At 44.9% G+C, this 19,557-nt stretch overlaps 1 protein-coding gene across 1 annotated transcript in view; it reads left to right on the plus strand.

Moving 5' to 3' along the window:
* Positions 1-2,221: 2,221 nt before the first annotated feature.
* Positions 2,222-19,557, plus strand: part of LOC147737929 (uncharacterized) — a 95,708-nt gene continuing 78,372 nt past the window's right edge. The window contains exon 1 of the mRNA XM_086949263.1: positions 2,222-2,389. The gene's annotated coding sequence lies outside the window, so the exon portion shown is untranslated. The remainder of the gene's footprint in view (positions 2,390-19,557) is intronic.

The raw sequence follows: 19,557 nt of genomic DNA on the forward strand, positions 1-19,557 counted from the left end.
CAGATCTTAGTTCTTGCCAACCTTCTGGTAGGCAACGTCGTTTACCTTCCAAATTTGAAGATTATATTATGTCTTGATCTGGTTCTCCCTAAGCTCCTGTTATACTGTCTTTACTGTATTCATCCTCACCTTTTTCTTCTCTTTCTCAGTCTTTCCTTCTTCTAAGTTTCTTTGCTGTGTCCCCTTTATTGGGAAGGGGATGTGTTATAATTTGATGTCTGCTTGCTTTAAGGAATTATCTGATGTCATTTTGTGTGAGGTCATTTTAGAATGTAAGCCTCAGGCAGAGCAGTTTGTCTTAGCCCTTGTACTGACTGGACGTTGATGCTGTTCCTGATTAAAGACAACAAGCTTACAACTTTGGAGTAATTGTCTTTTTAACACATGCGCTGAGGACAGACACGGCCGCGATTGCGGGTTGAAGATAGTCTCATGATTAACAACTGCGCATGCGCGGAATACTGATACTACGATCCCACCTCACAGCACCTGAAGGAGGGTTACTGGGGTGGGGGAGGGGGTATGTTGGGTGAACTACTGCGCATGCGCGGAGGACAGATAGAGCTCTTGGGCCTAATATTAACAGCTGAGCATGCGCGCAGGACAGACTTGCTCTCGGGCCCTACATTAACTGCTGAGCATGGGCGGAGGACAGACACTACCCTCTGTACCTGAGCACGAGAAGTCATCGAATGAAGTGCATTGGAAGAAATAAATATCAGACATTTCTATATTTTGAACAATGAGAAGCTCTAAACATATTTTGAAAATAATGGGAAACGACTGGAATGAAAGGTCACTAACATACAACCTCTTTCTAATATAACTACATTTTTAAACTAATTGCGGCAAAGTTTGATGGGGCTGAGAGACACTTGCTTAGCTTGACAAGACCTCACTCGTGGATCAACACTGTGCAGCAGACAAAAAGGAAGTTTTAGAGGCCAGTGCGTCAAGAAATATTGACGGACCAGTTAGTCTGAATCACTTTTGCAAATAATGCGCTCGATACAATTGTACAAATCTCAATCTCGGCTGCACAGAGAGTGTTATTATTAGAAAAGAATGATGCTTCATTTCAACCGCGCTATTCTAAAACACAGACTCTTATTTCCTCTGCAAACGACGTAATAATTAATTGCCCGTCAATTGTCAAGGTACGAAATTGTGGCTAACATGAGGCTTTACCAAAAATGACATTGGCATGAAGTAAATGCTAAGTAAGGGATTTTAGCACATTGGTCAGGTGGGCTGAGGGATTTCCTGACGCTTTAAATCACAGACGGGCAAAGTTAGTTTATGCGATTGTTATTTACGAGTGGGAGGCCAAGGGGGGGAGTCGGAAGCATCTCTGCTGTGTGACTGTGTGTAAGTGTCTAAGTAGAGTAAGTGAGGAGGGAGCGTGCTGGATGCGGAGGGCCAGCGGCAGCGTTTAAACAGCAATCACGTAACTGCCTCCAGATGCTATTGTTTGTGAAATATTTTTTTCTGTTGATGATCAGACAGACTTGTGCCGCTCCGCAGCTGTACTGACACAAAAGTACAATAATAAACTGACTGTACAGTTCTAAGTCAGTCACGGCTCTGCCTGACGCGCAGCACTTTGCCCGTTGGGCTGATGTAACTTAAGTAACACTTACTTGGACTAGACGAGTTCAGACTGCTGTCTCTTCCCGGTCCGTGACCGTCCGGTCAGCAGTGCACCCAGACTAGTTATGCCACACAATGCACATGAAGGACAGGTTGCCGATGATGCCCACGGCGAAGATGATCGATGAGAGCAGCATCACGGCATAAGCGCTATACGAGTTCTCCGTCATGGGGTAGAGTGGGTTCTGGACTTGCGGGCGCTTCTGGTCGGTCGTGGTTCGGTTCCCCAGGGTTCCCGCTCTCAACCCTGTCTGTCTCTGAGGCCCCGCCATGCCTGACTTTGGACGGGTCTGTGATTTACGTGAGTAGTGGCTTGGTAGGCCTCAGGTGGCTCATACTGCTGCACGGCCTTACATCTGAAGTCCCAGGTCTTTACAGGTATACATGCTTGTTTGTGTGAAATGTATTTACTGCTGGAGGCGGCGGTTCCGTCAGTGGCCACTAGAGGGTGCTCCTCGCCTGCTGATGAAACCCACTGAGCTGCACATTGGATGAAAGGGAGAAGGGTTTCCTCTTCCGGGTCAGCGGCGGCAGAGACAACACCAGCAGCGGTGCTGACATCACTTCCGGCCTCTCCTGGTGTGTTCAGCCTGCTGCAAAGGAGGAAGGAGCCATGTCTGGTGAGCAGTTACCTTCATCTTTCGACCTTCACAGACCCGCCTCCCAAGACACCAGATCTGCCCCCCCAGCCCCAGGGAGAGGAGAGAACCTGGACATATCTGCGCAGGTCTCTGCTCAGGTAGGAGATTGTCTGCACCTTCTGCTGTGTTTGCAGAAATAGACTGAATAATCCTGGAGGGATTCTCTGCAGGTTTGTTATGTGTGACATTTTCATAATTTTAGTGTAATTGTGAGTGACATTTCCATAGCTGCCAAGGTTTCAGATTGCTATGTGTGACACTCTCATAATTTCAGTGTAATTATGAGTGACATTTCAATGACTATGAGTGACACTTTCTCGCGAGCAAAATCAAGCAATGAAGATGAGGGAAACACATAAATATCAGAAATGACAGCCATTTGAGCAATGAGAAACTCTAAGAAGATCTTAAAACCACTCCAAAGCACCAGAAATGGAAGCACAATAACCAGAGATAGACTGCGTGACTGCAGTTCTCAGTAACGGGGGGTGGGGTGCTGCTCAGAAGTGAATCTTATAGATCTGATCATTCATGACTGTGAAATAGCCTAAAAAGCAAAGTTTATAGCATAGCATATTCACAGTGCTTTCTGTAGCAGACTGGGACCCCATAGCACTATAATACTGTTTACCACTGTGCCAACCTGTACTGTATTATGTTTTTATCTGGTTAGGCACAAAACGTTTGCAGCGATTGCATTGAAGTTGAGCAGCGCCATATCATACTTCTGTAGTGTAGTTCCTAGTTTCCCACTAGGCCCTGCGCATTGGAATAACATAAACAGTAGTATCGACGTGGAACTGCTTATATTCCAGGCCTCCACTGACTATGCTAAACTTAATTGGGTTGTGTTACCAACTAGCTCAGAGGTCACTGGAAACTTTCTTCTCTGCATAGGAAGTGATCAGCTTCCTTGGCACAGACAAGAAGGGATTCAGTTTTCCAACAACCGTGCAACATGACAATTTTGCTCCTCAGATCAAGAGTCGATCTCTAGGGTCGTGTGAAACAATAGACATAGATTTAACTCAGTCAGTCTAGTGCAGTTTACTTTCACAGTATGTAGAGAATAGAGAGACGGGCGTTAGTCAATAAAGGGTTAACATTTATTGAACAGTCTTTCTTCTCGTACAAGAGAAATGTATTGCCACAATTGCAATAACTGTTATTGTAAAAAGTACGTACAGTAAGATAAGTATTGCGAAATAGAACTGTAAAAGCATTGATATGGTTTCTTAGCCATACAATGGTTTAAAAGTAATAAAACATATATACAGTCATATATACATTAGGCTAACATACTCAACTGGTGCTTCTAACTAAGCCTACCCCAGTGTGCCTGACCTAAGCCTAACACGTGAAAGGGGAGTAAGTAAGTAGCTTAAGTTAAGTTGGTTTTGCCAAGGTTTGTTTCAAGAATTCTCGTCTAAGGGTTTAGTCAACACCATACCTCTGAATAGAATGATGGAGGATTGGTATCTCCTTCAGGGGTCTCTCTCGATATCCCAGTCACCCGCGAGGGTAAACCGGAAGCGCCGGGACTGGATTTCTCTGCACGAGAAAGGCAGCGGCTTCTCTCAGCGCGTCGAGGAAGGAGGGGTGACAGCGTCCGCGGGCAGCTGGAATCGGCTGGATGTCTTCGCAGAGGACGGCTGCTCGGCTCCTCAAGCGTACTGCACCATAGGTCGCGCTGTAGCGGCGATAATGGTAATCAGCAGCTTCACCACCACAGGATAGCAGGCTGCAGCGACAGAGTGCTGGATTTACCAACAGAGGGTCATGCAGGCAGCTGGCATCAGCAACAGGCAACGAACTCGCATTGCTTAAGGCAACGTTGGTAATATTTATACCTGACAGGTGCCGGGTTTGACGCAAGTTTGCTGGACATAAGACGCCAATTAAAGATGTCACTAGGAAGTGACAGTTATCAGTTGCTCATTAGAGTTCCATTACTAATCAAAACATAGCAAGCGGGGATTTCCAGGTTTGCTAAGTTTTTATCTTGTTGAAGAACTCGGAGTGTTATCTAGGAATATCAGATAGTGACTGCTGCTCTGTCATTGCACTAATTGGTCGCAAAGGAAGTAGCAGAGAGTCATGCTGGAATGTGGCTCTGTTCGTGTGAGGCCAGAGATGACTTTTCAGAAAATCGCACTTGAACGGTTATGCCAATATAGGGAATAAATGGATTTATAGCCGAATAGGGGCATAAGGTCACAGTATCGATCAGGAACCTAGATAAGCACGCAACACCCACTCCACGTTTTCATGTCCATCAAAATTACTAAAACTAAGCAATAAGATGCATGTGTAACATTGCCCACCCCAAAATACATAAATGCATTCGAAATAGGTGTACTTGTAATACATGGAATTTAGGTACTGTATGTTTTTTTTTTTTTTTTAAAGCATAGTAATCATTCAAAAAATTATTGCATATGAAATCAATGAACGATTATGCAAAAAGAATTACACATGAAGTATCTCTGACAGAAGAAAGGCGAGATAAATCATCACATAAAAATGCATTGTAATAACATGTGTGCTAGAGGCTGGTGTTATGATGTTATGTCTCTAGATGTGTTTAGAAATAGAAGTGTGAAGCTTCTGTTCTCTAAGAATAGTTTTTACGTTAAGCAAAGAATTGTTCGTGCCAAAAAAGGTCAATATTAGAAAAATTGTTCAATTCAAAGAAAATAGATTTCCAAAGCTCCTGGCAGTTTTTGTTGATCAAAACTGAAGGCCGAATTCAGAGTTCATGGGAACGCTGTGTGTCGGAAAGCTTTTCAAAAGTTATTGTTTCTCTATGGGTGAGAACATCGTATCAGACAGGCTCGCAAAGAATTGGTCTACAAAATCAGGTGATAGTTCAACCAAATTAGATAGCGCTGTAACTTGGCAGGTGTGAGAATGATTGCTGTCATCGAAGGCAGGACCAGCAATGCTCACAGAACGTTGTACCTGGATGATGTTGCTTTTGTCACTCGCTCCACTGATACCACTTGGCTGTAGTACAGGAGTCTCCACAAATGCCGTCATCAGGATTGGTAGCCGCTGGGGACAACACAATGCGTGAGCCGTTATTGGACTGAGCAAAGTATCGACGTCCATTGGTACTGCTGATGGAAGTGAAAGACAGATGTCCAACACGCATTCATCGCCGCAAAGCATACACCGTAGCACAGGTAAAATGCAATTTTGCCATATCGGTCTGAATGAAAGGAACCAGGTCATGTTTAGATCTCTCAGCCTGGCCAATCCGAGGACGTTAGTTATCCTGTCCCTGTAGCGCATTGCTAGGATTGTCTCTTCCATTCCCATGGGAGCTATGTCTGAGCCGAGGCTTGCCATAACGTAGCAGGAGGGTCAAAAATAGAATCCCTGCAACGAGTCCCAAAAATAGTGGTATGCCGCCAAAAATGGAGTGCACAAAATTAGGAAAGATTCCCAAAATTGCCTGGAAGGGTGTTAGCAGTCCCGTAAAGACTGTCTTAAATATGCCTGGGATGCTTGTAGCACTAGACATGTTAAGGAGTTGGCTGAACATTTCTACGAAATGCACGGGGCAATTTGTTGATAAAAGGTCATGAACCTCAGTAGCCGTCCTTGCGACTAGAAGATCATACGTCTCTTTAGATGACGTTATAGGTACTGTTGTCTGTAAAAGTACAGATTTCATTTTGCTTAATTTATCAATTCGTATAGAATAGAGATAGACGAGGCCAGAGGGGAGTCACTATGTCTGGAGGCCCGCTCGGGAACAATGCTTGCATACAACATTTGACCATGGACGTAACTTGTATTAGATAACTTTTCCCTGGCGTCAGGCCACAACATCTGTGATCCGTTCTAAGAATGTAACTCCCGTTTGCGAGTTGCATAAAGAAGGGCTCTATCTGAGTTGCAGGTGTGACTAGCTGGTGGCATGAAAGGTTGTTTGAATTTCCATCACATGCTCCGTGTAAATTAATACCCTGACACAAAAGTATACCGCTTAGTGAGTGTTTACAGTTGTCACCACTAAGAAATACATTTTTGTCACTGTCACTATAGCAAGAATGAGTGTATGGTAATTTCCATTCGGATTTTACATATCCCTTACCCAATTGTTCATATTGGCCAGCAGGTATGTACTCAAGGCACTTTTTAAATCGGAAAGTTGTTATCGGAATTGTGATAATTCCGTGTATTATCCATTCAATGACAGGACCCTCTGACATTGTCAATGGTAATCTCTCGAGTTTTTCGATGCTCAGGATTGTATAGTCTGCTCCTTTCTGTGCCAAACTGATCTGTTTATCAGTAAGGTTAAAACTGGAAAATAATGACGTTGTGTTGATTAAACGCCAAGGCACATAGCCTGAACGAAGATTTTGCAGCGTCCAGCCTAGTTCTATAATAGAGCGTAATTGAGATTGGCCATGTTGTAACATTAGCAAATCTCTGTCTATCACATCAAAGGCAGAGGATGCAATATTGTCCAAAGAATATATTCTGGAAGACAGAGTCGTTAACCCATTGTCTACCACAGAAAGTGATTTCTCCAAATGAATACGATCAATTTCTCGTATTTTTTCAGCAGTTTCAATTTGCTTTACTTTCCAAGCCTCGTTGTAAGCAGCATAGATACTGGTCGCTATGAAACGCTTTTGACGCTGTTTGCGTGGTCCAAGAATGAAATCGCGCAAATCAGCACCATCTTTTAATAAAGACAAGTGTTGCTTAATTTCAGCCAGTGTGGATGTAGTTAGCCATTCTAGGCAGAGTTTCCCTACACTGTATGTTGTTATAATCCCTGGATGTTGTCTCTGGGAGTATCTAGGGTCTAATCTGGTCATTTTTAACCCCTGTGTTTTATTCAGGAATCTATCTTGACAGCTATTTGTGTCTGTAGGCCAGATTAACCACTTTTTCCAATCAGGATTTGTTCTGTTGAAATGTAAAATTTGTGACACGTCTAACTCAATATCTGTGGTTGCATTTTCAGGTATTGGCTTTGGTATAGACGGTGTTTTAAGGTCTTTGATCTTAGCTAGGCCAAGACAAGATGTTTGGTGTATTGTGTCATTTAAAAACAACATTTGTTCAGGTATCATGCAGGTTCTAAATAGTGCTTCAATGCCTTGCACCTGCCAATCTTTTGTACCCCAAATTGTTTTCGTTTCAATATTATTTTTCCAATAATCAAAACCAAATGTCATCATTTTGTCATAAAATGCTTCTGAATATATCAATTTAGAATTTGTCAGCATTGTTTTCATTCCTGTTTTATCTAACAGTTTGTAATAAAACGTTTCTGCATCACTGGTGTTAAACCCTGAGAAGTATTTGAATTTCTCAAAAAATGCTTTAGAACTGCTTTTAGGTGGTGTAGCACAATGTTCCCATTGATTATACATAAAAACATTTCTAGGCTGTGCAGATTTATGCAGGTAATGATCCCCATAGTGGGTGTAACAGAATAACTGCTCATAACTAGATGAACCTTGTAAATAATCATGATCTGTGAATCTAGCTGACATTACTAAATCAGACATCATGTCATTAATACTGTTAAAGTCCCAATCATCAGAGAATGTACTTGGTGTCACAAAGTCACTTAAGGAAACCTTTAGTTGATGTGGATACTTCAGGATTTCGACCGGACCATATATCTCATAGTCTGTTTTCTCCCATACTACCCCACCAGGTATTGGAATTGCTGTAACATTTACTGTTGACAGTTCTCTTTTCTTCACGTGGGATGATCTGTGTGGTTTCAGGACTAGGTTGATGTTCTGACTTGCTGTGTCCATTGTAATATATTTTCCTTCAATGAATTTTCCCAAACAAAGTACCATGATGAGCCAAAGCAGGAGGAAAAATACACCTAGACCGAACCAGAACTCTAGCCAAGGGGAAATTATGTAGATTTCCTTCAATTGATGAAAGAGTTCCGTTGCTTTTTCTTTAAAAGACTTTTTTGTTTCTGGCATCACTTCGGGGTCATTTAAATCTTCAGAGAAGTTGTCGAAGTTGATGAAATAACCAGAGGCAGTTCTGTCAATTGATGGGATTGTTCTTTCAATCTGTCTTTCGGTAGCACTTTCTGATGCCACATCATTGTAGACTGGTGTTGTTTCTTGACGAACTGTTCCAATCTGTGTTTCAAGAGGCACGAGTTCCATGGCTGTATTGCATAGTCCTTCATTGTGCACTGCAGGCTGACCGAATGTGATTAGTCTTTCAGTTTGAACCTCTTGGATTGTTGCAAGTTTGGGTATTCCGTTGTTTCTTGGGAGTCCACTGGGCCTACTGTTGATTATAGGCCACATGCTTGTGGTTTTACCAGATCGATAGACACGACTCTGTTCTCCTTTTTACCAGCAAGGGGCGGTAGCACAACTTATCTTGTTCCGGTGACTGCCAAGACAGGTACTGCTTTTCTGTAAGAAGGCCCAAATTCCTTCTTAACCGCGATCTTTTCTCTGACTAGATCCCCAATCTTTGGAATCCAGACAGGCCTTGCTGGGGCTGTTGCGGGTGGTGCCTCGTCAGTGGTACTTGGCTGTTGCTTTAACTTTATGTTGCTTAATGATTTTCTTGTTTCATTCAGTTCCTGTAAAACAGCCAAACGGTCTTTTACATCAAACTGCGTTGTTTCTTCTTGTACCACTGACATCTGACTATCGAGGTCCTGAACGCTCATTCTAATTCCGAACAATAGTTCGTATGGGCTGAAACCTTTTAGAGAATTTCTTGGCATGTTGTTAAGACTAGTCTGGACACTTATTAAATGTTTGACCCACCCAGCGCCTGAACCTAATACCTTCGCTGTTATAGATTGCTTTATGTCCCGGTTTTTTCTTTCTACCACACTATTCCCTTCGGGGTGCGACGGACAAGAATACCGCAACCCAATTCCCATGCTAGCCGTGGCCTCCTTATAGGCTCGAGAGCTGAAAGCAGGACCCTGGTCAGAATGGAACGTGGTAATTGCGTATGTGCCGATAAAGACTCGCAAATCTTTTATAACCGTTCTAGCGTCAGCCGAGCGCTGGAGGCCTCATTTTTTAAGTGCTTTTCGTCTTAACTATTAATAGGACGCAGGATGGGGTGTAGGCAGCGTTACGCTCTTTCTAACTGGTAGCCGGTAGCAAGGTTCGCTACTGCGATCCCTATTACAGTTTTCACAGTTGTTTGCATATATTTGGTGTTCTACACTCATTCCCGGCCACCAGAATACTGATTGTAATTCAGTCAGTGATTCCTTGATCTCTCTGTGCCTTAGACCCAAACCCATGTGTGCGTCTGTTATTAAAAATATTCTCCTGTTCATGTTTGGAATTACTCTGTCCCCCACTCCAGGGATTCGAGCAAAAGGAACGGAGTTTGCATCGATTATGTATGCATAATTGAGTGGATAGTTTACGGGTAGTGCTGCACAGTCGCCTTTTACGGTCGTTTTTACTGCCAGCATGGTTTCCCCGTCTATGTATTTATCTGTACGCTTTTTTGTGGCTACGGAAGCCGGGTTAGTTGCTTCCGCTGTGGCTGTATTAGCCAATGAATTCCCTGCAACGTGAACGCCATCACGTTGAAGACTCTGTGCGTGTATCACGTGAGTCTTTTGTAGTTCTTTGTGTAAAAGAGCTACCTCGTTCCAGAGCAATTTATGCTTTATTGTGGCACCTGTGTCATCTTTGTAGTCGTTTTCGATCCAACTCTGCAGTTTATTGTTGTAAGAGTTGACGCAAAAATGAGAATCGCACACGATAAGTGTGGGGAATTCGCGTTCTGCATTTTCGAGCGCCATCTTTAAAGATCTGATTTCAGTTTTTTGAACCGAACAGTACTTTACTGATTCAGTTTTTGTTACTTTCGGTCTGAATTTACCGCACAGCCAACGACCTTTAATGATCGCACATGCTGCATTGTAGGATTTGCTCTCTACGTTGAAATGCTGTACAAAGCTATCTGTATAGATTATACAGGCGTATTGTGGGAGAGGCAGAATTTCGATTGGCAGAGGATATTCTTCTTCATATTCTAAATCATTCAGTTCTTCAAATTGCGGGACGAAATAGTATTTCACATCTTCCGCTCCTAGAGAATCTATGCACTGTATCCATTTCGGGTCCAGTGACACTGTAGGCAGGTTTACTGGGCTGAATAGCGCCTCGAAGGTGGATTCCGCTGTAAGGATATTAATCCGTTTGCCGTGTGCTAGTTCTCGTTCATTTGCTAATGCGATTTGCACTGCGTTCACAGTTCTTTCTGTGCGACTGAATGCTTTTTCTGCTTGTGTGTACAAGTGAGATTTAATTGAAATTGGTACCTTTTCTCCCTCATTAGAGGTTAGGTACGTGAATCCGCATCTTCCTGGGATGACTCGGATTACAAGATCGATCGTGTTGTCACGTGTATCTAATTTTGTTTTTGCTAACATGTCTGTTTGCAGTGATCTCAAAATTTCTGTGTGTTTTTGAGTCCAATTGATTTGTTTTAAATCAGGTTTTATTAGTTCGTAGAGAGGTTTAACCCTCTCTGCGTAATTTAGAATGTAAGTTCTTCCGAAATTCAGAAAACCTAGTATTGATTGTAAATTCTTCAGCGTTTTTGGAGCTTGGAGTACAGCGCACTTCTCTAAGAAGTTGTCCGCTAGGCTTTTCCCTTCACTTGATAATTCGTACCCTAAAAATAGTACTGTCAGATGGGCAATTCGGGACTTTTTAAAGTTGAATTTGTAACCCTCTGCTGCGAACCCAAGTATAATGGTGTTCACTCTTTTCAAGTGAGTATCCAAGTCGTCGTCTGTGAGATAAATATCATCTACGTAAGATAATGCTTCATCATCATAGATTTGTAGTAACTCTGTTACCCTAGCTGAGAATAGTCCTGGGCTGTTCTTGAACCCTTGTGGGAGTCGACAGAATTTTTTCTGTGACCCAAATGCAGAGAAAGCGGTCAAATATCTGCTTTCTGGTGCAATGTTTTGACAAAAGAATCCATTAGAAATGTCTAATGTCGTTTTGTATTTTTTCCTAACTATGTTATTCATTAGGGCTGCACTATGCGAGTTTTGTACTGCAAAGGTTTTGCAACATGTATTAAGATGTCTGTAGTCCAAAACTAGACGATATGAATTGTCTGGCTTGGAGACAGGAAACAAAGGATTGTTCATTTGAGAGGTGCATGTTTCAATCACCCCCTGGTACTCAAGTTGATCTAAGATCTCCCTGACTTGTTTTTTAGCTTCTTGCTTTATGGGATACTGCCGTTGGGCAGTTGGTTCACTTTTTAATTGGATTTTGTGAGGCGGTGAATCCTCATCCCATCCTACATGATTTTTATACAATGCAGGTGCCTGGGCTACTGCCCATTTCCTGGCATATGTGTATTTTTTATGAATCGGAATGTGATTCGAGAAGGCAGGCATAATCACTTCTTCGCCACAAGGGCACTCCCTGACAAACTCCTGGGGCCAATCTTTTTCAGCTAACAGAATATCATAGCCTTTTGAGAGCTTATCCCAAAATAGACCCTTAATTTTCCTAGTCTTATCACCCTCCATACGCAATGTTATTTCGTATATTTTATGGGGTTCGCTAAGTCTGGCGTCGGCAGTTTCAACCTGAATGTATTCATTTGTGTCCACTGTCTCCAGATGACTCATCAAGATCTTGCGCGCTATACTGATTTCTGCTGCACTGTCCAACATTGTCAATGCCCACTCCCCGTTTTTCAACTGTGTCCTCAGTATCCTCGGCATGTTCGATTACTCTAATACTGGCTACCTTCTTTTTCTGAAATTGAGATTTCTTATTTTGAGCAGGTTCCTTGTCTTTGGACTTGGTGTGCTCTCCTGGGTCTGACCGTCCTCTTCTTTCCGAATTCTGTGGAAGAGATCGAGAGGGACGTGTATCAATACTTTGATATCTATCAGGTTTTTTTTAGATTATCCCTATTTCTAAGGTTATATCTTTTCTCAGAGGGCTTCTGTTGGGGAGACTGGCGTTCTCGAGTCGGAGTTCTTTCCCTCCGTCGAGGAGACCTTCCTCTGGACTGGAAAACTTTTTCCTTGGGAGTGGATTGTTTATTTCCATCCCAGCTCTTTTTAGGAGTGTTTAAATTATTTTTAATAAATAATTTTTCAGGATTTTCGAGCAGTTGGGGCTTAACTGGTTTTCCACCCAAGCTGTCTCTACCTAATTCTTCATAGCATTTTTCTATGATTTTTGCAAGCTCAACAGGATCTTTTATATCTGTTTCCTTCAACTTCTGGCGAATCGCCACAGATGCTGCTTCTCCCTTTATGTTGGCTAATAATATAGCCGTGACCTGCTTGAAGTCTTTCAGTAATTTCATACCTAGATTTAAAGCGGGCTCTGGACCGAATTCATTTTGAATCTGTTTTAGCACTTCTGGTATTACCGCCATAGACGGAACACCGTGTGTTTTTGTGTAAATGGAAGCAAAGACTGTACCCCAAGTGTCACAGTCCTCCATGTGTGGTGCGATTCCCATAGGAAGGCAGATGGTCAAGATTCTGTGTTTCTCAATAGGGGTAGTATCAGGAAATACTGCCTCTATTTGAGTGATTTTCTGGGCTAACCAGAAAGGAATTTGTTCCCGTTTTACGGGTGTTTTACCAAGACATGACTGTATGTTCTGTGGTGTAATTTTATTTGTGTTCCCCTGATGAGGGGTCAGCTGTGGTGTATTAACAGCTGGCTGGACTGTTGCAGTCCGCATTACATATTGGACTAATTGCCTATGTATTTTTATAAATGTGTTTAGCTGTGCTAACAGCTCTTCTCTAGACATTCTTGCAATGTCAGGATGTGGTGTGTAGCTGGCTAGAACCGGCCACGTGGCTCCTGGTCTACCTAGTGGACCGAGCCTGGTAATGTGATCATTGTGTTTTAGGGCGCCATTAAACCAGAGCAGGTGCTCTTGAAATTTAAGTGGGATTTCAATCTCCTCGAAAGGAGCGTACTCTCCCGGAGGTTCCTCTATTTTGTAATAGTGAAACTCTTGTGTTATAGCGTTTACCGCTGGAAAGTTTATCGTTGTATAGAATACCTCTGTCTGCCGATACTCGTGAGCCTCTATCACGAAAATTACTGTACCACCTTGAGGTGTTAGTCCGTGTTCTATAAGTTTTAAAGTTATAGATCTTCTTAACTGGACCGGGATGATAATAGCACCCGGGTCTGTGTATTCGGGACCTTGCTGAGTCGCATCTGCTGCGGCCCCAGCGGTGCCGTTGTTTTCTACTGACATTGTATAAATGCAGTTTTTGCAGAGTAGGTCTCCAAGGAGACAAAGATTAGGTGCACAATATTTTGGAACACTGTATCCTTCAACGTTGAATAAACCAGAGCTTTACATAGGAATCTCTTCCTACTAAGGTCGGGCGGATTTTAACCTTTCACCCACTCCAGACGTCTATTGGAGTATTTACGGGAGAAAGGGGTGTGAAATATGCACGACTGAGTTACTCTACAAGTCTTGCGTTAGTTTATCGCCTTACCAAACGTTTGGGCGCCATGTAGTGTAGTTCCTAGTTTCCCACTAGGCCCTGCGCATTGGAATAACATAAACAGTAGTATCGACGTGGAACTGCTTATATTCCAGGCCTCCACTGACTATGCTAAACTTAATTGGGTTGTGTTACCAACTAGCTCAGAGGTCACTGGAAACTTTCTTCTCTGCATAGGAAGTGATCAGCTTCCTTGGCACAGACAAGAAGGGATTCAGTTTTCCAACAACCGTGCAACATGACAACTTTGCTCCTCAGATCAAGAGTCGATCTCTAGGGTCGTGTGAAACAATAGACATAGATTTCACTCAGTCAGTCTAGTGCAGTTTACTTTCACAGTATGTAGAGAATAGAGAGACGGGTGTTAGTCAATAAAGGGTTAACATTTATTGAACAGTCTTTCTTCTCGTACAAGAGAAATGTATTGCCACAATTGCAATAACTGTTATTGTAAAAAGTACGTACAGTAAGATAAGTATTGCGAAATAGAACTGTAAAAGCATTGATATGGTTTCTTAGCCATACAATGGTTTAAAAGTAATAAAACATATATACAGTCATATATACATTAGGCTAACATACTCAACTGGTGCTTCTAACTAAGCCTACCCCAGTGTGCCTGACCTAAGCCTAACACGTGAAAGGGGGAGTAAGTAAGTAGCTTAAGTTAAGTTGGTTTTGCCAAGGTTTGTTTCAAGAATTCTCGTCTAAGGGTTTAGTCAACACCATACCTCTGAATAGAATGATGGAGGATTGGTATCTCCTTCAGGGGTCTCTCTCGATATCCCAGTCACCCGCGAGGGTAAACCGGAAGCGCCGGGACTGGATTTCTCTGCACGAGAAAGGCAGCGGCTTCTCTCAGCGCGTCGAGGAAGGAGGGGTGACAGCGTCCGCGGGCAGCTGGAATCGGCTGGATGTCTTCGCAGAGGACGGCTGCTCGGCTCCTCAAGCGTACTGCACCATAGGTCGCGCTGTAGCGGCGATAATGGTAATCAGCAGCTTCACCACCACAGGATAGCAGGCTGCAGCGACAGAGTGCTAGATTTACCAACACAGGGTCATGCAGGCAGCTGGCATCAGCAACAGGCAACGAACTCGCATTGCTTAAGGCAACGTTGGTAATATTTATACCTGACAGGTGCCGGGTTTGACGCAAGTTTGCTGGACATAAGACGTCAATTAAAGATGTCACTAGGAAGTGACAGTTATCAGTTGCTCATTAGAGTTCCATTACTAATCAAAACATAGCAAGCGGGGATTTCCAGGTTTGCTAAGTTTTTATCTTGTTGAAGAACTCGGAGTGTTATCTAGGAATATCAGATAGGGACTGCTGCTCTGTCATTGCACTAATTGGTCGCAAAGGAAGTAGCAGAGAGTCATGCTGGAATGTGGCTCTGTTCGTGTGAGGCCAGAGATGACTTTTCAGAAAATCGCACTTGAACGGTTATGCCAATATAGGGAATAAATGGATTTATAGCCGAATAGGGGCATAAGGTCACAGTATCGATCAGGAACCTAGATAAGCACGCAACACTTCATTGTATATTGACAGCTTGGCTTTTGGACTCTGGCGCAGACAGAAATCAGCACACATCATTCACACACATACATAATATTCATTCTTACTGTGAAACAAGTTAACCCCCAGCATTTTGGAAGAATAACATGCCTCTTGTGTAAACTATCTGGAGTATTTGCACTGACCTAATACATAGCTGTCAAATTTTGAGACTGCCTATGTGTGACATAGCCATATATTGAGTCTTCTGACATGTTACATATAAATGTCTTAAGTGTAGCACTTTTAGTGGTGCATGAATGCCCATGTTGTGGTATGAAAACTGCCTCAAAACTGCCCAATGTTCCTAAAGTGCCTAAACAAGATCACCGACCTGCTTTCTTTTACCAACAGGGTCATGTGGCAGATATATTTGGCATCATAATAACCAATAAAATATATGTTTGGGAGCATGACTATAGTTTAATAAAGTTGAATGTGAAGTCTAGTATACATTTCAGTTAAAACAAATGGTTTGTTAAGCCATAACAGTTAATCAATGACAATGCGTGGTAATCTCAGAGAGCAGCCACCAAAAAAACTCGGAATCCCTCTGCCACTTTCATGAAAGCAACATCTGGTCCATCACCACGGATAAACTGTAACAGGTTACAACATACGTATTTTAAAATGGTAATGATTAACATGGAAAACGAAATCTGAAAGTTTCTTTTAAGAATACACGCATTTGCCAGTTTCAAGAGAAAACTATCCAACGGTGGCGCTGTACAGAAGGTTAATGATGGATCATGTATAGTGGCTTTAGTAAAACTGTGTCAAGTGAACGTTTAGCCAGCACAGCGAAATCATGTTACATCAGCCCACCGGTCTGAGAAAACTGTTGTGCCGTAAATGTTGTGTGTGTCTGCGTGTCACTGACTGCCCACCTTATGTGCAAGTCTGTGTGTGGCTGCAAGTGTAGGTGTGACTCTTGTGTGCGTGGAACTTGTAGGAGGTCGCAAGGGAAGCCGAGCACAGATTTGCAAGTTAGTTTATTAGCACAATAACTCTTCTTTTATGCCCCTCACTGACTCCAGGGCTAGGCATACTCTTATTTGAAATGAATTCAGGGGAGGACAGCTCGAGAACAGCTGCATTTAATGATTTCATGCGATGCTGGCCTGCTCCCCTCTCTCTGTGGTGACTGGCCGACCGCATGATCAGGACGCCTCTGACCCTGCCAGCTCATCTTCACAGAAGTAAGACTACAACTTCGCAACACATGACTACAACGTACAGTGGCGGCTGCCTGACCATTTATTACCTACTTGTTCTATCTCTCTGTCTCACTGTCACACAGCCGGCAGTGAGCCGCACGGCTCGGGTCTCCAGACTCTCCCGCAATCATCTGGAGGATCACGATGCCTGATGCGCGGGCCCTTTGCTGAGACTGTCTTCGGGGGGCGCTACTCAGTCCCACACCGGTCTGTGCCCTCAGAAAGAGGGCACTTCAGTGCTCTGCGTCACTGGGTGCATTTTAAAATAAGCAAAACCCTTCATGTGTACTGCTTTTCACCTTACTCTGCAGGCGGGGCCTAAACAAATAAGAATGCTTCTTCTGCAGCTTTGGGTGTCACTGGTACACAGGCCTTACAATTTCATTAAAATCTCAGAATACAGCCCATGGGTTCATTAAGTATCTGGTCTAAGTTTATAAGTACTTGTCACAATGTGCCTAATCTAGAATAATTTCGGACCTTACCTCTACACTTCGTATTAAATTCTGCAAAAATGCATTTAGAAAGCGCGTTGGATGTTAGCTCACGCAAAAGAACGCATGGAGGAGGAAAGTGCCTTGTTTGAATGAGACAGTTGGAGAGCACCATTTATGGCACCACGAGTAAAAGATAAATTCATCGCCCATCGGTTGCCATGCTAAGATAAACAACGTGCAAACAGAGGCCTCCAGACGGTACAGAGTGTACAGCTGTAGTTACTAGTGACAGTCACAGCGACTCACTGCAGGTGACTCAATGGATGATGTTTTCCGTTACGGTCTCGTCCCAGCCAACCACTTCGGCGGCCGAGCGGTAAATAATAATATTACATTTTATGCGCAGGCTGAGGGCCCGACCAGGTCACTTACTGCACTCACTGCCCAGCCACGATGTGCACTCTGCCACAGGCTGAGGCAGCTGCTCGCCACTCGAGTCGAGTCCTCTGGGCCCCCCGGGCGCGGCCGCTCACAGGCCTTTGATCAAAGCTCAGCTGACTGTCGCCGGCTCGGCTGTGGCCAGGTCATCAAGGTGAGGCTGGGCAGGCAGCAGTGTTGCGGCGCAGCTGCCCGCCGCAAATTAATCGATTCTTTCCCCCTTTTGCACGGCGGCGGGCGGCCATGAGACTCGAGTCTGTCTCTCGTGCTGCCTGCTGCTCACTCGGATTCCCCGCCACTTCTGCCAGCCTACTTCCTCTTCCAGTCGTGACGGCACATCCGAATTAAAATCCCGGCCCCCATGATGCCACAACGGTGATTGATAGCAGTGCTATTGAGTCTGCTAAGAGAGGGCAGCCCTCCCTCCCCCTGCAGTGTCAGATGAGTAAACCCCGAGCCTCCGGCGCCGCATTCAGTTTCGAGGGCAGAGTGCAGATACATTGTAGCGCTCCCAACCACTCCGAAAGGATGAGAGCAGTTAACTATTTAGGAACTCGGGATCAGGCAGCACAGCACGTCTCGAGCAGCAGTCAGAGCGCTGGCACAGGCGCCGCTGGTGGCGCGCCTGGCACTGGTGGCAAAATGCGTGACAATGCATTTCAGTGCGGTGATGCGGATCACCGCACTGAAATGCGTGAGTGTCACACCTGTTGCGTGACGCTTGGCAGGACTGCCCTACTGATCACTCTGGGGCCCCTGCTGCTCACTCTGGGGTCCCTGCTGCTCACTCTGGGGCCCCCTGCTGCTCACTCTGGGCCCCCCCGCTGCTCACTTCGGCCCCCTCCCGCTGCTCACTCTTGGGCCCCTGCTGCTCACTCTGGGGCCCCTGCTGCTCACTCTGGGGCCCCTGGACATCCTGACTTTGCAGCCGTCCCTGTTTCTCCTTTTTACTGATAACGCGGGGGGCCCGAGCCGGGGCCCTCTCATTGTCTGCAGGTAGGGGCCAGCTGCCTTCATCCGGGGCCCAGGAGAAGCACCCGGGACCCAGGAGATGCACCAGTGCCCGGGAAAGACACAACCGTGACCCAGGAGACAGTGCTTAATTAAAAAAAAAAAGTGCTAGGGTTCTGGTCAGGAGGGCACTGCGGTTTGCACTATACATTGCCACTGCTTATGATAATTACAACACAACGACTAACCATCACACTCCTACAAGTGTGACAATTCGGATTATTCCAGTCCCGTGAAGGTATATGAATGTTTTGGGCGCCAGGCAAGTCTTTTTTAATGTATATTGCATTAATAATTGAGTGTGGTTGTGGTCATCTGTAAATTAGCTAGACAATGCCACCTTGTGGCTGAATGTCACAAGCGCCGGTGTTGACAATTAAGTGCCTGTAGTGAGCACGGAAACCACTGGTAAAAATTAAGCACTGCAGGAGAGGCACCAGTGACCCAGGACAGAGGCACCTGCAACTCAGGAGAGAGACACCCATGACCCTGGAGAGATAACCGGGGCCCAGGAGAGGCACTCAGGGCCCCTGGAGAGGCACCAAGGAAAGCCCCCAGTGACCCAAGAGACACACCCGGGACCCAGGAGACACACCTGTAACCCAGGAGACACACCCGTAACCCAGGAGACACACCCGGGACCCAGGAGTCACCCCCATGGCCCAAGAGAGAGGTATCAGGGACCCAGGAGACACACCCTGGACCCAGGAGACACACCCGTGGCCCAAGAGAGCGGCATCAGGGACCCAGGAGACACACCCGGGACCCAGAAGACACACCCATGGCCCAAGAGAGTGGTATCAGGGACCCAGGTGAGACACCAGAGACCCAAGAGAGGCACCCGGGACCCAGGAGAGGCACCCAGGAGAGGCACCCGGGACCCAGGAGAGGCATCCGAGACCCAAGAGAGGCACCCTAGACCCAAGAGAGGCACCCATGCGAGCACGGAAACCACTGGTGCAAATTAAGCACTGCAGGAGAGGCACCAGTGACCCAGGACAGAGGCACCTGCAACTCAGGAGAGAGACACCCATGACCCTGGAGAGATAACCGGGGCCCAGGAGAGGCACTCAGGGCCCCA

The sequence above is a fragment of the Lissotriton vulgaris genome, chromosome 1_1, assembly GCF_964263255.1.
Source record: "Lissotriton vulgaris chromosome 1_1, aLisVul1.2, whole genome shotgun sequence".
NCBI classification, from domain to species: Eukaryota; Metazoa; Chordata; class Amphibia; order Caudata; family Salamandridae; genus Lissotriton; species Lissotriton vulgaris.